Raw genomic sequence first — 15,330 nt, 5'->3', positions numbered from 1 at the left:
ACCAGGGAATGTTATCCCAGCCAGCTCTGGGATACAACCAGACAGAACTGCAGAATAGCATCATGAGAAATGCTATTCTGGGATAAACCTATGAGGTGTTCATTTCTGTACATTTTCCTAATGTTAGCTAGTGACCATCTGTCTTCCCAAGGTCTATAAGAAAATGTGGACACTGATCCAGTCAACAGTAAACCTACACTTTATCTACCTTTTCATGTCTCTCCATGACATACTGTAAGTCGACTGTAGACACCAATGTTTATAAATTCAAGTCTTCATGTCATGAGTTGTATGTTTTGTTTAAAAATAAAATGAAAAAAAATATGAATAAAAAAAATATATAAGTAAATAAAATAAAATGGTTGCGTCACAACATTAACACTTCTGCAGTGTTGCTTCTCTGAGAACTGAGAATCTGTCAGTGGTCATTAGTTTTATGAAGATCAACAAAATGTTATAGTCGAGGAGGCCTCTACATCTGTAATTATGACTCAACCTCCTGTGCGATGCACCTCGCTTCCGTGGTGTCCTCCCTTTGTCCGATATTTCCTCTGAGTGCAGTTTACAATTTAGCATACTGACATTAATGAATCATAAACTCTCTTCCACTCCAGATGCGATGGAGAAATTGCAGTGTAGCACCATTAATCTAACTATGACAATTATATGGAATGACAGTTCCTCTCAAACATCCCACTGATCCCGAAATAAAGACAGGGCGAAAGAGCTAGATATACAGAGAGAGTGGAGAGAGAGAGAGAGAGAGAGAGAGAGAGAGAGAGAGAGAGAGAGAGAGAGAGGAAATGTTCTCTGATTGTTAGAACTAGGTAATGGAACACTGAAAAGGTGACATTATCAACATGTGGGCTGAGATATTCAGTGAGACTGTTGCTGCCTCTATTTCTGGAGGTGTAGGAGTATTTGTGTATGCATGTCTATGTGTGTGTGTGCATGTGTGTGTGTGTGTGTGCTTGTGCGTGCATTTATGTGTGCCTGTGTGATTGAGAGAGAAATGGATGGTGTCAGAGTGTGCATGCATGTGTGCGTGTGAAAGAAAGAAAGAAAGTGAGAGAATAAAAAACAGAAATAGAGGGAGGGAATGGAAGAAAAATAAATATTTTTCACACATCTCGTACCTCATTAGCGCTTATCATTCAGTCAATCGGCAAAACTGTGAATTTGTATAAAAGTGCTATACTTGGTTGCAGCCACACAAAAAAAATCTCTTCAATTCCCACCATGCAGCCAAGACTGAGGATATTTTTTTCTGACTCGGATCATTATGATTAATGCCTTAAGAGTTGTTCTTAGCATATATCAAGGTGTCAAATAATAAGACTTGCAGAACAATCGCCTGCACACCTACACCAAATGAAGAAAGCATACACTGCACAAAAATCAATTCCTACAATTAATGTATCTATGTCTTTTTGAAGATTGCTGTACTGTGGTAAATTTCTTTGAAACAAGCACATAATGTCCACCCCCATTGACTCATTGACATTAGAATGTGTGGAAAGTGATGGTGCTTTTGCTGTTGTGCAATGCAGTGTGCTTTGAAAGTACGCCTGCCAATAGGTCTCTGAAAAAGAAAGAAACTTGCTTATATGGATTAACTTGAGAGAAACATTACTGATATATTTAAATCTAGTCTGTGTAAAATGAAATCAGTTGTATATGCTGTATTAAGAAAACTTTAGTATTAAAGTAACTGGTAACATGTTTATGTTTAGTTTATATGAACTGACTAAAACTGTAATAATTAATTAAGCAAATAGTATAATGACTGTTATAGGAACACTTTTTAAGGCAAATTTGTGTTATTATTGTCTTATGTTGAGCAGAAGTTACCAAACTCGGCCTGAAAAACATGTAGACAGGTTAAGTTATAAAGGTAATCAAAGAAGGTAGAGACAGAAAAAGAAAAAGAAGCAGGGCAAGAGAGTCACACATACCCTATATGGAAAGAGTTACAGTTAACCATAGTTCCCAGAAAATAACCACCAGACAAAACTTCAGATGTCTTATTATCTGGCTTCTATTTTGCCATACTTCAGACATTGTCACTCCCATGTCTTGTTGCTGGCATGAGCAAAGCAAACAGACACAGACCTGATCAGAGTCTTGCAGGAACAGGAGTGAAAAATTTGATTTTAGGACTTTTAGGACTCAGCTGCTGTCGCTCAGAATATGTTAAAGGGAGTAAAAGAGAAACAAAATAGACAAAGAGAGAGAGCGAGAGAGAGAGAGTAAGAGAGAGAGAGTAAGAGAGATTCATATTTGGAATAATGGCAAAACAAATGTCTGCTTATGTGTCTGCCTCTCAGCTGCTCTGGGCCTTTAGCAGCCCTACTTACATATTGTTAAAGAGAGTGCAAACAGTGTGAAGTTAAGGGAGAAAAAACCATACACGACAACGATTTTTACATGAAGTTATGATGAACCACAAATAGCAGGATCATTATTTTTGTATGTGATATACTAATCGATTTCAATTGACACCCATTTTTCCCATTAAAACAGCAGTTCCTTTCAGTTTCATTATAATGCTGCTCATTACTATTACTACTACTAATGTTCAAAAAACAAACTAACTGCCCTCTCCTGAAAGTGATGCAGTTACTCACAGCCACTGCTGCTTTATTTAAAAAAGCATTACAAAAGCCCCACCTCCACACTGTAAAAACGAGAACTTGAAATTGCTCATCTTACTTTGATTTTCAATTAAACAGAACAAAAAACACATAATTGCATTATAAACTTTGTTAAAGTAGTTACTTCAACTCACTGTATTAAGTTTATTATGATAAGTTGGTCTCACTTCAAAATGTATGGTGGCGCCACTTTGAAATTGTAGTTAGACTCAAATTGAGGCCAGGTCAATTACTCTTTTCATGCTCCACGCTAAAACAGGGTTTCCTGGGCAGTTCTGCAGGGGTTTTCAGTTGCCTACATTTTCGGCCTGCTCTATGCCTTGAACTCCGATTTGCGTACTGCAGTCAGGTGGTTCATTGGCTGGTCAATTCCCGTGATGCAAGGCAGGGGGTAATTGTTTTGTAAAAATTTGGGGAAAGGTTTGGGGTTTTTTCGAAATACAAAATGTAACTTTATGAATTCCGTTTATTAAACGTGTCTGCTTAGAATGTAATGTTTTGTTGCCTGGTAATTGTCATTGTGCTGGTTTACATTTGTAACCATGAGGTAAGTGACTGTTACGTTTGATAAGAAGAGCTGGAGTTTTGCAGTGTTAGACTTTGAGCAGTAATAGGCTTCCTTCAGCCAGTATTCTGCGGCGCGTCACTTCACTAGTGGCCCTTTTATGTCAAGTGATGCAAGATCAGCAGCTTTAGATGGGCCCCTATTTTGCACGGGGGCTTTTTTAGAAGTCGAAACTTAGTTTTTACACACAAAAGTTAATTATCTGAACAAAAGATAATTAGTTGACATGACTGTTTTTTGAATTATTTAGTATGTGAAACTTAAGATTTTAAGTTTTTATATCTATGAAAGATAAATTATTTAAACAAAACATTATTAGTTGGCACAGCATATGAAAGTTAATTATTTAAACAAAACATTATTAGTTGGCACAGCATATGAAAGTTAATTATTTGAACAAAACATTATTAGTTGGCTGAACTATTTTCAAAACGTAGGAGTTTGAGTTGGCCTCAAAACTCAAAAATCTAGTGCAGTAAGTTGCCTTGAAATTTTGAGTTTTCACAACATTTTCGTTTTTACAGTGCACCTGTAGGCTCTAAGTCTACGTTCCACTAAGTGGAAGTTATTTTAGTCACTCCCCCATTCCCTGCTGTGGTGATTCCTTGTGGGAAGTGATGAGGTCAGAGCCTAGATGTGAAATATCAATGCTGTACATATTCTTCATTCACATCATAATCCATTCCATGTGAGTTTGCTGACTGAACTGTCTTGATTGGTTATCTACTGCAATAAGAACAACATTACTTGTGATAGGCATTAGTTGGTTAGATGTTAGTCTCTAAAAGTCACAATGAGGGAGCCTGAACTGAGCTCCATCAATAGCAATCTGGGCCACTAATTGTAATTATGAAATAACTAATGATACTGGACTGGACTCTCCCTTGTGGTTTGGGAAGTCTGAGATGTCTCATTGGATGGTCAACAAACTTACCAGGGATTCAATTTCAGCTTGAAACAAGCCATTAACAAATAGCTGGTACAAAGTTGTGAAGTCCAATCACTAACAAACCAAAAGCAGTAGTGTTAATAAAACATCTGAGAGCACTACCAGACCCCATCCCTGAATCCATAACAAAGAGTGCGTCCTGTGATTAAGGGAAAATGAAAACCACACTTTTGCTTTTGGCTGACGCTCTAAGCCCGTGTTGACAAGAACCTTAAAGATTAGCATGAGCACCATCGCCTCCTGTCAGAAAGAGCTGCCTTCATCCATGACCTTCAGACATGCAACTGTTTTGAAGTGCAGAAAATAGTATTGTTTCGGATAAACAGCTTTCATTATGTACTGTATATTGTTGAGGTACACTACAGTACCCCTAATTGTGGAGAGATCAATAACCAGTGAAAAAGTGTTCCATATAAAGTAAAAAAATCAAATAAGTTTTTGAAATGTTCATACACCCATTACCGGAATTTGAATAACAGCTTTTACTCCCTAACTAGAATTTATTAGAAAGCCAGGGCCAGCTGCCGATCCAGTGTCAGGCATGCAGAATCACAATATACGAATATCCAGTTTCCTTACAAATGCTTTTGCTTATGGTAGTCATTTAGAGGCATCAACAATACTTTTTAATAACCACTAAAATAGACTCCTCAAAGCTGCTATAAGTTATTTCCTGATTGTAGACACACACAGTCCTTATTTCTGTGTTGGCATTTCTTACTGCCGTAATAGTCTTGTAAACAAGATTGTTTGTGTGTTTGCTGTTCTGTAAGAAATATGCAAGGAAACAAGTTATGCTGCTGTGACATAAAAATGCAGGGCTGCACAAAGAACAACACATAAACACTATGGACACAAAAACTTGTAGGGCCCTCTAGCTTTGTGCTAGGGGGTATCATCCATGCTTAGCTGGTCACATCCAAGGTCAAATGCTTAATGAAGATTGATGTTGGTGTGATGTGGACTTAAATTGACAGCATTGACTGTGTGACATTGTGTGGGCGTGTGTTTGTGTGTAAATAGGCAGGAGAAACATTTGGAAAGTGAGAATAAAAAGACATGTGTAAAACAGCTTTAAGTTTTTATTTAACACAGAAACTGTATCAGAAATGTAAATGAAATTGAGATCAGATGTCATATATCTGTAAACAGTGCTTACAGGGTGTGTTAAGGCTACATTAGCTTGTCCCGATAGCTTTTTCAACCCCCACCAAGCCTCCATTCAGCCTCTATAGCTTGTTGACCATGATTGATGAAAGGCGCTGGACCACATTGGTGAGGGAGAGGTGACCACTGGAGCTTACAGAGGTAATAAGGTGTGATGGTGGTTGAGATGGCTGCAGTGGATGTATTATTCCCACATACAGTAGAATGTAGGTTCACATTCTCTTAAGTATCAATCCTATTATGGAAAAAGTGCTCTGGCTGAAAAGACCATACAAGTAAAGGCAGTTTGAGAGTCAGTCTTGTGGCTTTAATGTGTTCAGAGAGCTCGTCCCTCTTGGATGATGTAAATAAAAAAATTACTCTGCAGGTTCTCAATGCATGCAAAAAAAATCCTAGCTCTTGCTGTTCAAAATAAGGAACAATATGTAAAATATGGGACAAGATGCTCTTACTGCAATGGTATTACTGAAACATCAGCCCAAACAAATCCTATAAAGCCATTCTTCATCAAGATTCTTTATAACTGACCATGCTATTTTTGTGTGTCTGTGACACTTTGAGTTTCTCGTGGACCACATTTTTTAACATGTAGTCAAGCTAAAACAACAAGATATTAGGTAGACAATCACATTTTTGTAGCTGTACTTTTTTTTTTAATTACTAAGTAAGTAAGTAATAGCCTTGTGAGACCATCCTGATCTCGCGAGCTCCAGTTTTCCACTCACAGATCAGTCTGGCATCTTGAGATAGAGAAAATTTGGAGCCGTTCGCCAAACTACCGACCAATCAGTGTTGGTTTTAAAGCGGGTTTAGGTGTGATGCAACTAGAAGTGACTGTTCAGTCTAAACAACATGGCAGCTTCCACGGATGAGATGAGCGTAGCTATCGTGCAAGTTTTATCCAAATTAGAAAGTATTCCTTCATTGAAAGAAGAGCAAAAAACGAAAAACATGTTTTTGCTCTTCTCCTGACTGGTGTTTGAGTTTGATCTGATTGGTTGATTTGGCCCGTCTATCACCAACATAGATGGTGATAGATAGATGGTTTATCCAATCACCTAAACAGTATTTTCACCCCTTCCCAAAAGTCCTCCAACAGAAAGTTCCCAGATGGATATGCCGAGCAAATGTGAAGCAATCCATCTGGCGGAGTCAGGTTAAAGTATCAAGACTGGGAGTTCAAATTTATATTTGCCAAAGACACTGATGTTGACAATATTTACCGTAAATAAACAGATAAACAGCATAAGCAATATGAAGCAGCTTCAATACTGCAGCAAAGTATCCCATGGTAAAGGATTGTTGCAAGAAGGTATACTGACATTCTATGGAAGAGTTGTTTGTCTATATTGTTGTCTTTCTGAGGACTAACTCTTGCATTTAAAGGGATATTTCACAGCTGGAAAGATGAATATGTATTAAACTGGGTCATTTATGTAGTAGAAATGTGAATTTCTTTTAGTATAATTTTCAAGATAAGAGATAGGGAATGAGGCTAAATTAATTCTGCTTTTTGATTTCAAGTAAATAAATGATTAGGGGTAAGGTTCATTATAGGATTTGTGTGTGTGTGTGTGTGTGTGTGTGTGTGTGTGTGTGTGTGTTTGTATGTGTGCGCACAAGTTTATTCCTTTACTTTCGAAACATCGCTAATAATAAAACAAAAGTTTTCTTTATTTGTTTTGCTGTGGAATATGACATACTTATAGCTGTTTTGTTCTTTCATTACTTTCTGTATTTTAGGTATTCAAAATAAATGTTGCTTGCCTGCACACTTACAGACATCATGAGTTTTTGAAGTGTCAGTATACTAAAGATAATGACATAATCAAAGGATAACAGCCAGGTATAGCTGTTTCTTTGAACAAAGTAGTTAGGGATAGTTGCAGACAGCAAACTGGGGATCTGTGGGTTTTCTATAATTAGTTAATTATTAAAAGGGACATTTGCATTCAGACTACATCTTAATTCACAAAGGTTTTTAACCTTATAAATAGGGAACATTTATTATGGTGGCTGAACCTATGACTGCAATTGGTTTGAAGAATAGGTTGGTTGGATTCATTGGTTAGACAGGAGGCAATACTTTTGCCAAACATGGATGTTAAATATTCGAACACACTTATGTTTAAGCATCTGTTTTTATACACATTTTCCCATTTTCTGTAGAAAAAATGCAGAATCTGGTTGGTTTTTTTTTAAATCACGAGGGACTGATCTAAACTTTAATACACTAATGTGTATTACCCTTTTTTAGAGGGTGATTGACTCACCATATATCACATCGGCCCTGAAGCCAACAGTGTAATCCTCCTCAGTTGTGTCCTCTGTGTCCTGTGTGTTTCCTGCACCTGTAGCATTTCTCAAGCTATGATTTGGAATTGTCATATTAATGCTTTTTCTGACCTCCAGGGCCAAGACATCAATCTCAGTAGAGGGAATAGATTTGTGTTGGACACCTGGAGCCATTCACTGTGCTAAGATGACCTATACACTTTATGGCACATGTGTCAAAGTGGGTGGTAAATTCCAGGACATGGAGGGTTAGTTAAACTTCCCAGTTGATGGCCAATGCTTTTGTGAGGCAGTGTTTGTAGGATATTTCACCGCTTTATGGTTATAATTTGCTCGGGAACCTTTGGTTTCTGTCTTTCAATTTTTCCAGCAGAGGAAGGTTTTAAGACCAAGGCCAAAAACTAAACCGTGGGTCTTTTCTACTTCCAACCCCCCTAACATTGCTGTAAGGTAGGCATTAACCCTATTTCTGAAAGGACATGACTGGAGTGGTGACCACCCATATTTATTTACATGTTAGCATGCAGCTGATGCTCTCAGAGCTCTTTAAAATGGACAGTGAACAGTTTAATGTCTTGCTCAACGGTTGCTGAGACAGCAGATTGGAGTTTGAGCTCTACAAACATTTCCTGGAGACAGAGCTGCTCCTGCGGTTAAACGTCAATCAACAGAACCAAATAATTAAAGTTTTCTTGGTACAACCTTTGTCCCAATCTCATACTACAAGGTAATTCAAAACAGCTTTTGAGTATGCAGTGTGTTACACCTATGAGTAACAAACGTAAGTATATTCAAAAAAGTCAGTACACTTACTAAAACACGTGTTGACATTACTGTTGATGTAAGCTATTGTCCCAAAATGCAATGCACAAATAAAATGGATGAGCCACTCAAAGCTGGAATTACAGTGGATAAATTAAATTCCTGGTTCTGGTATGGTGCATGCCACTAGAGAGATGGTTAGACTCTGGTTGGTGTTGCTGCCACGTTATGATATCACCAAAACAATGTGGCATGGATAGAGAGAACTAAAGCTTTGGTAAGCAGCAATGGATGTCCGTTTGTATTAGGAGAACTGGATACCATGTTCCAAGATGCCCATTCATTCCAATTTAGGGTATTTACTGAACCCCTTAGTGCGTGCGCATTAGAGTCCTCTGGCTGAAAAATGGTCACTTAAGAGTGTTTGTAAAAATGTATTAATAATTTAACAGTTGTTTTTTTGTAATGATTGTGTATGGGGGGGAAGTATTTTTGTGCCAGTGTGAATCACATAACCTAGTCCACAACCCAGCACTGTCCCTTTAGGCTTTTGAGTAGCTAACATGTTCAAAGTGTCACAGACAGATCAAAGATTTTTGTACGTTTATGTTTCTTCCTACCTTTTTTTGGACCATTAAGTTCATCTCTAAAAATGTTTTGACTAGAACTCCCATTTATGCTGAATACATCAAACCTGTGACCTTTATGTTACCAGGTGGTTAAATTGCCTGGAAGTAATCATTTTCAAGGGATCTATTGTTGGCTGAGCTTTTGTGGATGACAGCTGTGCTTCCAAGGGCTATGGGAAGAGGAATGTTTTCTTTTGTTTGGGTGGGAGTGTCAGGCCTAAAGTGATATAATGCTGATGTGAAATATGTTAACTCAACATTGACCTGAAGGTTCTCCTTGGAGCAGGTATTTACTAGAGCACTGTCAGCATATTGGACCAGGCTATAAATTGGTTGATGTAGAATAAGGCTGCACGAGTCCTTATGTGTATTTCTATGGGAAGCAATCTCTGACAAGGCTATCCATACAGAATAGAGGGGTTGGACTTCATGAGGCAAAGCATCATCATCATCATCATCATCATCATCATCATCATCATCATCATTATCATCATCATCATCACCACCACCACTGTTTTTTACTAATTAATGCAATACATCTCTTTACTCATTTTTTATCACATCTCTCTGCTTGAATCAGTTTCCGTTATAATTTACTTGCCTCCTTCTTCACTCTCACTTCTGTCTTCAGCACACTGACCATGTTCAGATGCCTCCCTTGTTATTTATTTTCTCTTGCAACCTCCCTCTTTTCTCATTTATAACCTTCATCCATCCATCCATACACCCATCTAGCTATCATGCGTCCATCCATCCATTTATTCACCCCTACCCCACCAATCCTTTATCTCTCAGTATCCATTATATTCTCCCCTCATCCCTTATCTTGTGTTCACCTGTGCTGTTATGTCTCTCATCCTCCTGCTTCCTCCTTCACCCCCCATGCTAATTTATCTTCTTCCACTTCACTCTTTGCTCAGCCCTCCGCCTTACTATTCTTCCCTTGTCTAGTCTTCTTCGCACCATTTTTCAGTCCCTTCCTGCTTTCTTTCTTTTCATTTCAGAGGGATATGCTTTTTCATTCCTTCCGGCCCACAAAAAGATTTTCCAGCTTCCTTTCTCCATTTTGGTTTTTGGTCTCTTGCCACTCTTACAACTACTTTCCCATAGTGCCTCTTCTTCTTCTCCTTCCTCCCCACCCTTAACCCCACTCTGCACAATGTTACTTCGGCTCTTGCCTTGATCCTTTACCCCAGATGCCTCATTGCAGACTGTATTTTTCCTTCTCCTTCCCTTCTCCCACATCTGTTACTTACATCCTTCTCTTTGACTGTGTTTTTCTCTCCTTTTTGCCCTCATTTTTCCTCCTTCCTTTGCTCCTTTTGGTCACTTTTCCCCACAAATCATTTCACCTTTAACATTTGCCCATGTCTTCAGTCTTCCAAATAACATTTTTCATCATTCTGCATCATCCCCTCATTGCTCCCTTCCCTTAACCTTTTTCCACTACCAGCCCCTTACGTACTTTATATAATTCAACACGTACTGTACTGTACTTCATCCTCTTCTCCTCCCTCTCCCCTGCTGTCCTTTTTATTCAATCCGACATGCCCCCTAGTGTGCATCTCATTTAGGGTAGTTAGATTATTTACAGATGTTAGTTACATGTAGTATTAGTAGAGCAGCACATTTTAAGCCTACAGTATACAAAGTATACAATAGACAATAGCTAGGGCAAGCACTGGTTTCTGTGGTCATCTTTAGGCAATCTTTTTCAGTAACCTTGTTGGGGAATGACTTATACATTAACATATGAAAGAGTTTTTTGTGAAACACTATCACAACATGCTTATGCCTCATTTCAAGTCAAATTATGCCATAGCCTGTTACTCAAGGGAAAATATTATGTCACAAGCAATGAGAAAAAGAAAAAATAGCTGCTCAATTAATGTGAAAAATATGAATCTTGTTCATACTGTAAGGCACAGGATTATTGTGTGCTTAGTTGTACAATTTATTTTTGGTTTTTTTTTTTTTTTTTGTGTAAAATAGGACATACATAGAACCTCAAAATCCCAATGACAGCTCTTTCCTCTGCAAATCTCACTATTTGAAACTGCCTCTGAAAACGGGCAAATCTCAACGAGCCGCCTAGTTGACGTGAACTCGGCGGCTCCTCCTCATTTGGCTCTAGTCTCTCTCTTTGTCACGCCCCAACATTTACATAGGCTACACAACTGACCTGAGATCAGGTAGTCTTCTGAATCTAGGTCAGGCAGATCTCTGCTATTCCATTACAAAATTCACTTCTGAAACTTTTTTATGCGAGAAATCAACTATGTAACGCTCAAATATGGGCCATTTCACGAAAATGTATGGCTAATTGCAAATTTTGTCCGACTGTGTGTCGGAGTTCAGCAGCTGGTGCTACATCACCACCCTGCCTGTTCTCCTTCACAGACCCCGGCCTGCTGTGAGCTAGATTAAGTAATAAGTAGTTCATTTAAAATGTACTTTAAGTAAAAGTTACTTAGTTACATAAAAAAGAAAAATTTAAAAAGGGGCGGGGGGATCTCTCCCATGTAGTGAAAATAGGACAAGGGGTCATAAAGCCCAAACTATTTTGTTTTTAATTAAAGAAAAATCTATACAAATTTATAAATATCTATACAAATGTAATAACAACATAACACATTTATTTAAGACCCTTAGAAAGGTATAACGTGCAATTTTAGTTCAGACCATCCCATAAAACATTTTTAAACAATCAACTGAAAGTGAAAGTGCCATTCATTGTTAGTTCTGAGGGCCATACCTTTCTTCACAAACATAAACAACGGTTATAATGCAAATCAAGGCCAAATCACGTGTTTTGACTCCATAATAAGGGCCGAACCAATAGGCTAAACTCAATTCTGCTCAATCCTGGGTCCAACCGGGTCTACCAATACATCCATGGGTCCGACCATAGACAGTATGTAAGAAGGGTCCGACCGACACATTGCAGTTCTTCTTCTACTCCTTTTAATTGCGAATTGCAACCAGAGAAGAAGAAGCTGCATACGTTCACACGAAAAAAGAATGCTGGTGCATTACAGTCTATGGTCTGGTGCAGAGTGATACAGCTCTGGTCTGGTGTAGTCATTCCGGGTGCGATTTTTTTTCTTCCTTTCATTTTTTTTTTTCTTCTTAGTAATGGATGGGATTTGAAATGTAGCGAAATACAATCCTTCACTCAAAACGTAATCAAGTACATTTAAAATACGGATTTTAAAAAATACTTGAAAAATACACAACAAAACTACTCAATACAGTAACGTGAATAAATGTATTTCGTTATTTTCCACCTCTGGAAATCGGACACAACTGTTAGCTTTATAAGACCTTGGGGAACCTGTAATATAAGTGCTGTGACGAAATTCAAACTGTAAATATATTATAGTTATGCTGGCAGCCGGCCGCGGAGCCCCGGTAGTGCAGTAATCCACAAAGGGTGACTTTTCCCTGGGTATGGAGCCCAGCAGGCTGCACATTCTCACACCCAACTCGTAAAATAAGGACGTTCGGTCAGGAGCCTTTCTCGTTCTTATTTGACGTTAAAAGTCTCCTTTAGCGTCTCATGTAAACGTGCTTGGTCGCCACTATTGCCGTCCCTTTTTCGGAGAAAAACAACGGGGAAAGGACGCCTCAAAAGCCGGGAAACACACGGGAAAGGACGCCTCAAAAGCCGGGAAACACACTGCGGGTGAAGCGCGACAATAACGGAATCGCGGAGGTTAGGTTTAGGAGAAAAACAACGGGGAAAGGACGCCTCAAAAGCCGAGAAACACACCGCGGGTGAAGCGCGACAATAACGGAATCGCGGAGGTTAGGTTTAGGAGAAAAACAACGGGGAAAGGACGTCTCAAAAGCCGGGAAACACACCGCGGGTGAAGCGCGACAATAACGGAATCGCGGAGGTTAGGTTTAGGAGAAAAACAACGGGGAAAGGACGCCTCAAAAGCCGGGAAACACACCGCCGGTGAAGCGCGACAATAACGAAATCACGGAGGTTGGGTTTAGGAGAAAAACAACGGGGAAAGGACGCCTCAAAAGCCGGGAAACACACGCCGTAGACGGGGGAAACAAAAGAAAAACAACGGGGAAAGGACGCCTCAAAAGCCGGGAAACACACGCCGGAGACGGGGGAAACAAAAGAAAAACAACGGGGAAAGGACGCCTCAAAAGCCGGGAAACACACGCCGGAGACGGGGAAACAAAACACCACACGCGGGGCGCGAACCCGAGTCTCCTGAGTGAAAGCCCGGTGTTTTACCCATCCGCCACTCCAACCACTGTCCTTACCCAGCAATTTCCCTTTACTAATACCAAATCGCGCTACCTAACAAATACCACTGGGTGCCTTTTTCTCGCCGCTCAGATGCTCGGAAGGACACTGACCAAACGTACTTATTTTACGAGTTCGGAATGAGAACGGGTTGGCTTTCTTGTCAGACTGTGGAGCTCCTAAATCCGACATGTCTTACCAAATTTGCAATTAGCCATCAATTTTCGTAATACAGTCCATATTTGAGCTTTATTTAATTTATTTCTCGCATAAAAAAGTCTCAGAAGTGAATTTGGTAATATGAGACCTGCTGTCTCGTCTCTAATGTGTGTGTATGGGGATTCGCTTAACCAATCAGCGCGCAGCTCATCTAAATATTCATGAGCATACCACATTTGGAAGAAAAGCTCTTGTTACACATATGGCCAAAACACAGGGATGCATAAGGGTCAATAAAATATCAACCAGGCCATTTTCAGCCCAACCAATGTTTGTTTTTTTAAACATTTGTTTATTGATTTTTCAGTGACATAACAAAATCAAAAGGTAACATTTCGGGAGTCAAAACAGTGTCAAGTACAACAAGTAGAAAAAAATAAAAAAATAAAAAAATAAAAAACCCAAGAACAAATAACAGAGAACAAAAGAAAAACACAAAATGGTCACCCACTGCTAATTAAAAGCCCAATATGTTCACTTACACAGAGATAAATGCTACAAATGCTACAAATTCACACAAGAAAAAACTCACAATTAATAGACAATCAAGGTGGCTACTCTGGAATAGCCGTAAAAATCAATCCCTCAACATGTGCAAAAAATGGACCCCAAGTATTATTAAACTTTGCAAGAGAACCATGTATCGAGCACCTAACTTTCTCCAACTTTACAAACTGAATGATGTCCCTGATCCAAGATGAGTGAGAAGGTTGCGCAGAAGATTTCCACCTCAATAAAATCAAACGTCTAGCCAATAAGGAGACAAATGCTACAAAATCAGCCTTATATTTAGGAAGCTGTAAAGTAGGAGGTAAAACCCAAACAAAGCGGTACATGCTGTTGGATCAAATTGAACCCCCGTACAAACAGAAATAGAATTAAATATCTGTGTCCAAAAATTAAGTAGTGAAGGGCAAGACCAAAACATATGGACATGAGTAGCTGGGGCCTGATGACATCTAATGCACATGGCATCAACATCATTATAGATTTTGGAAAGCCTAACTCGAGTGAGATGGGTACGATGTAGAATTTTGCACTGGGTCAGACCATGTCTAGCATAAATAGATGAGGAGTGAACCCGACGCAAAATGGCATCCTACAGCTCCTCCGAGATCCCCTCCCCTAGATCCTTTTCCCATTGGGTTTTAATTTTATGCTGCGGGATAAGCTGCAAAGAATAGATATGATTGTATAAACGTGATATAGCACCCTTAATGGTAGGCAATGGGGTTAAAAAGGAGTCAATTAGAGCGGCTTCTGGGAGACTTGGGAAAGTGGGGCTAAGATTGCGGACGAAACTGCGAACTTGAAGATATCTAAAAAAAATGCTGTCTAGGCAAATGGAATTTCTCGGAGAGTTGCTGGAAGGATGCAAATATACCAGCAATATACAAGTCCCTAAATGTCTTGATGCCGTAGTCAGACCACACCCATCAATTAAGGAAGGATGAAAAACAGGGTTAGTTGATAAAGGTGCTAGGAAAGAGAAGGTCTGTAGACCAAAGTAGCGTCAAAATTGCTTCCAGATTTTAAAAGTGGATTTAACTAAGATATTATTGCAAAAAAGGGAGAGAGAAAAGTTAAGAGGAGCGTGGATGAGAGCAGTCAACGAAGGAGGTTTGGCAGAAAACATCTCCATACTCAACCATGTAGGAGGAACTGGTGCCCCCTCCAGAGAAATCCAAAGCTGAATTACTCTAAGGATGGAAGCCCAGTAATAAAACCTCAAGTTAGGAAGGGCCAAGCCCCCGAGGGACTTAGGTCTCTGCAACAGCTCCTTTTGCAAACGAGGGACCTTCCTGTTCCATATAAACTCAGTG

This window comes from Perca fluviatilis, chromosome 16 (assembly GCF_010015445.1).
Source record: "Perca fluviatilis chromosome 16, GENO_Pfluv_1.0, whole genome shotgun sequence".
Lineage (NCBI taxonomy): Eukaryota > Metazoa > Chordata > Actinopteri > Perciformes > Percidae > Perca > Perca fluviatilis.
Note: the sequence above shows the minus strand (reverse complement) of the source record.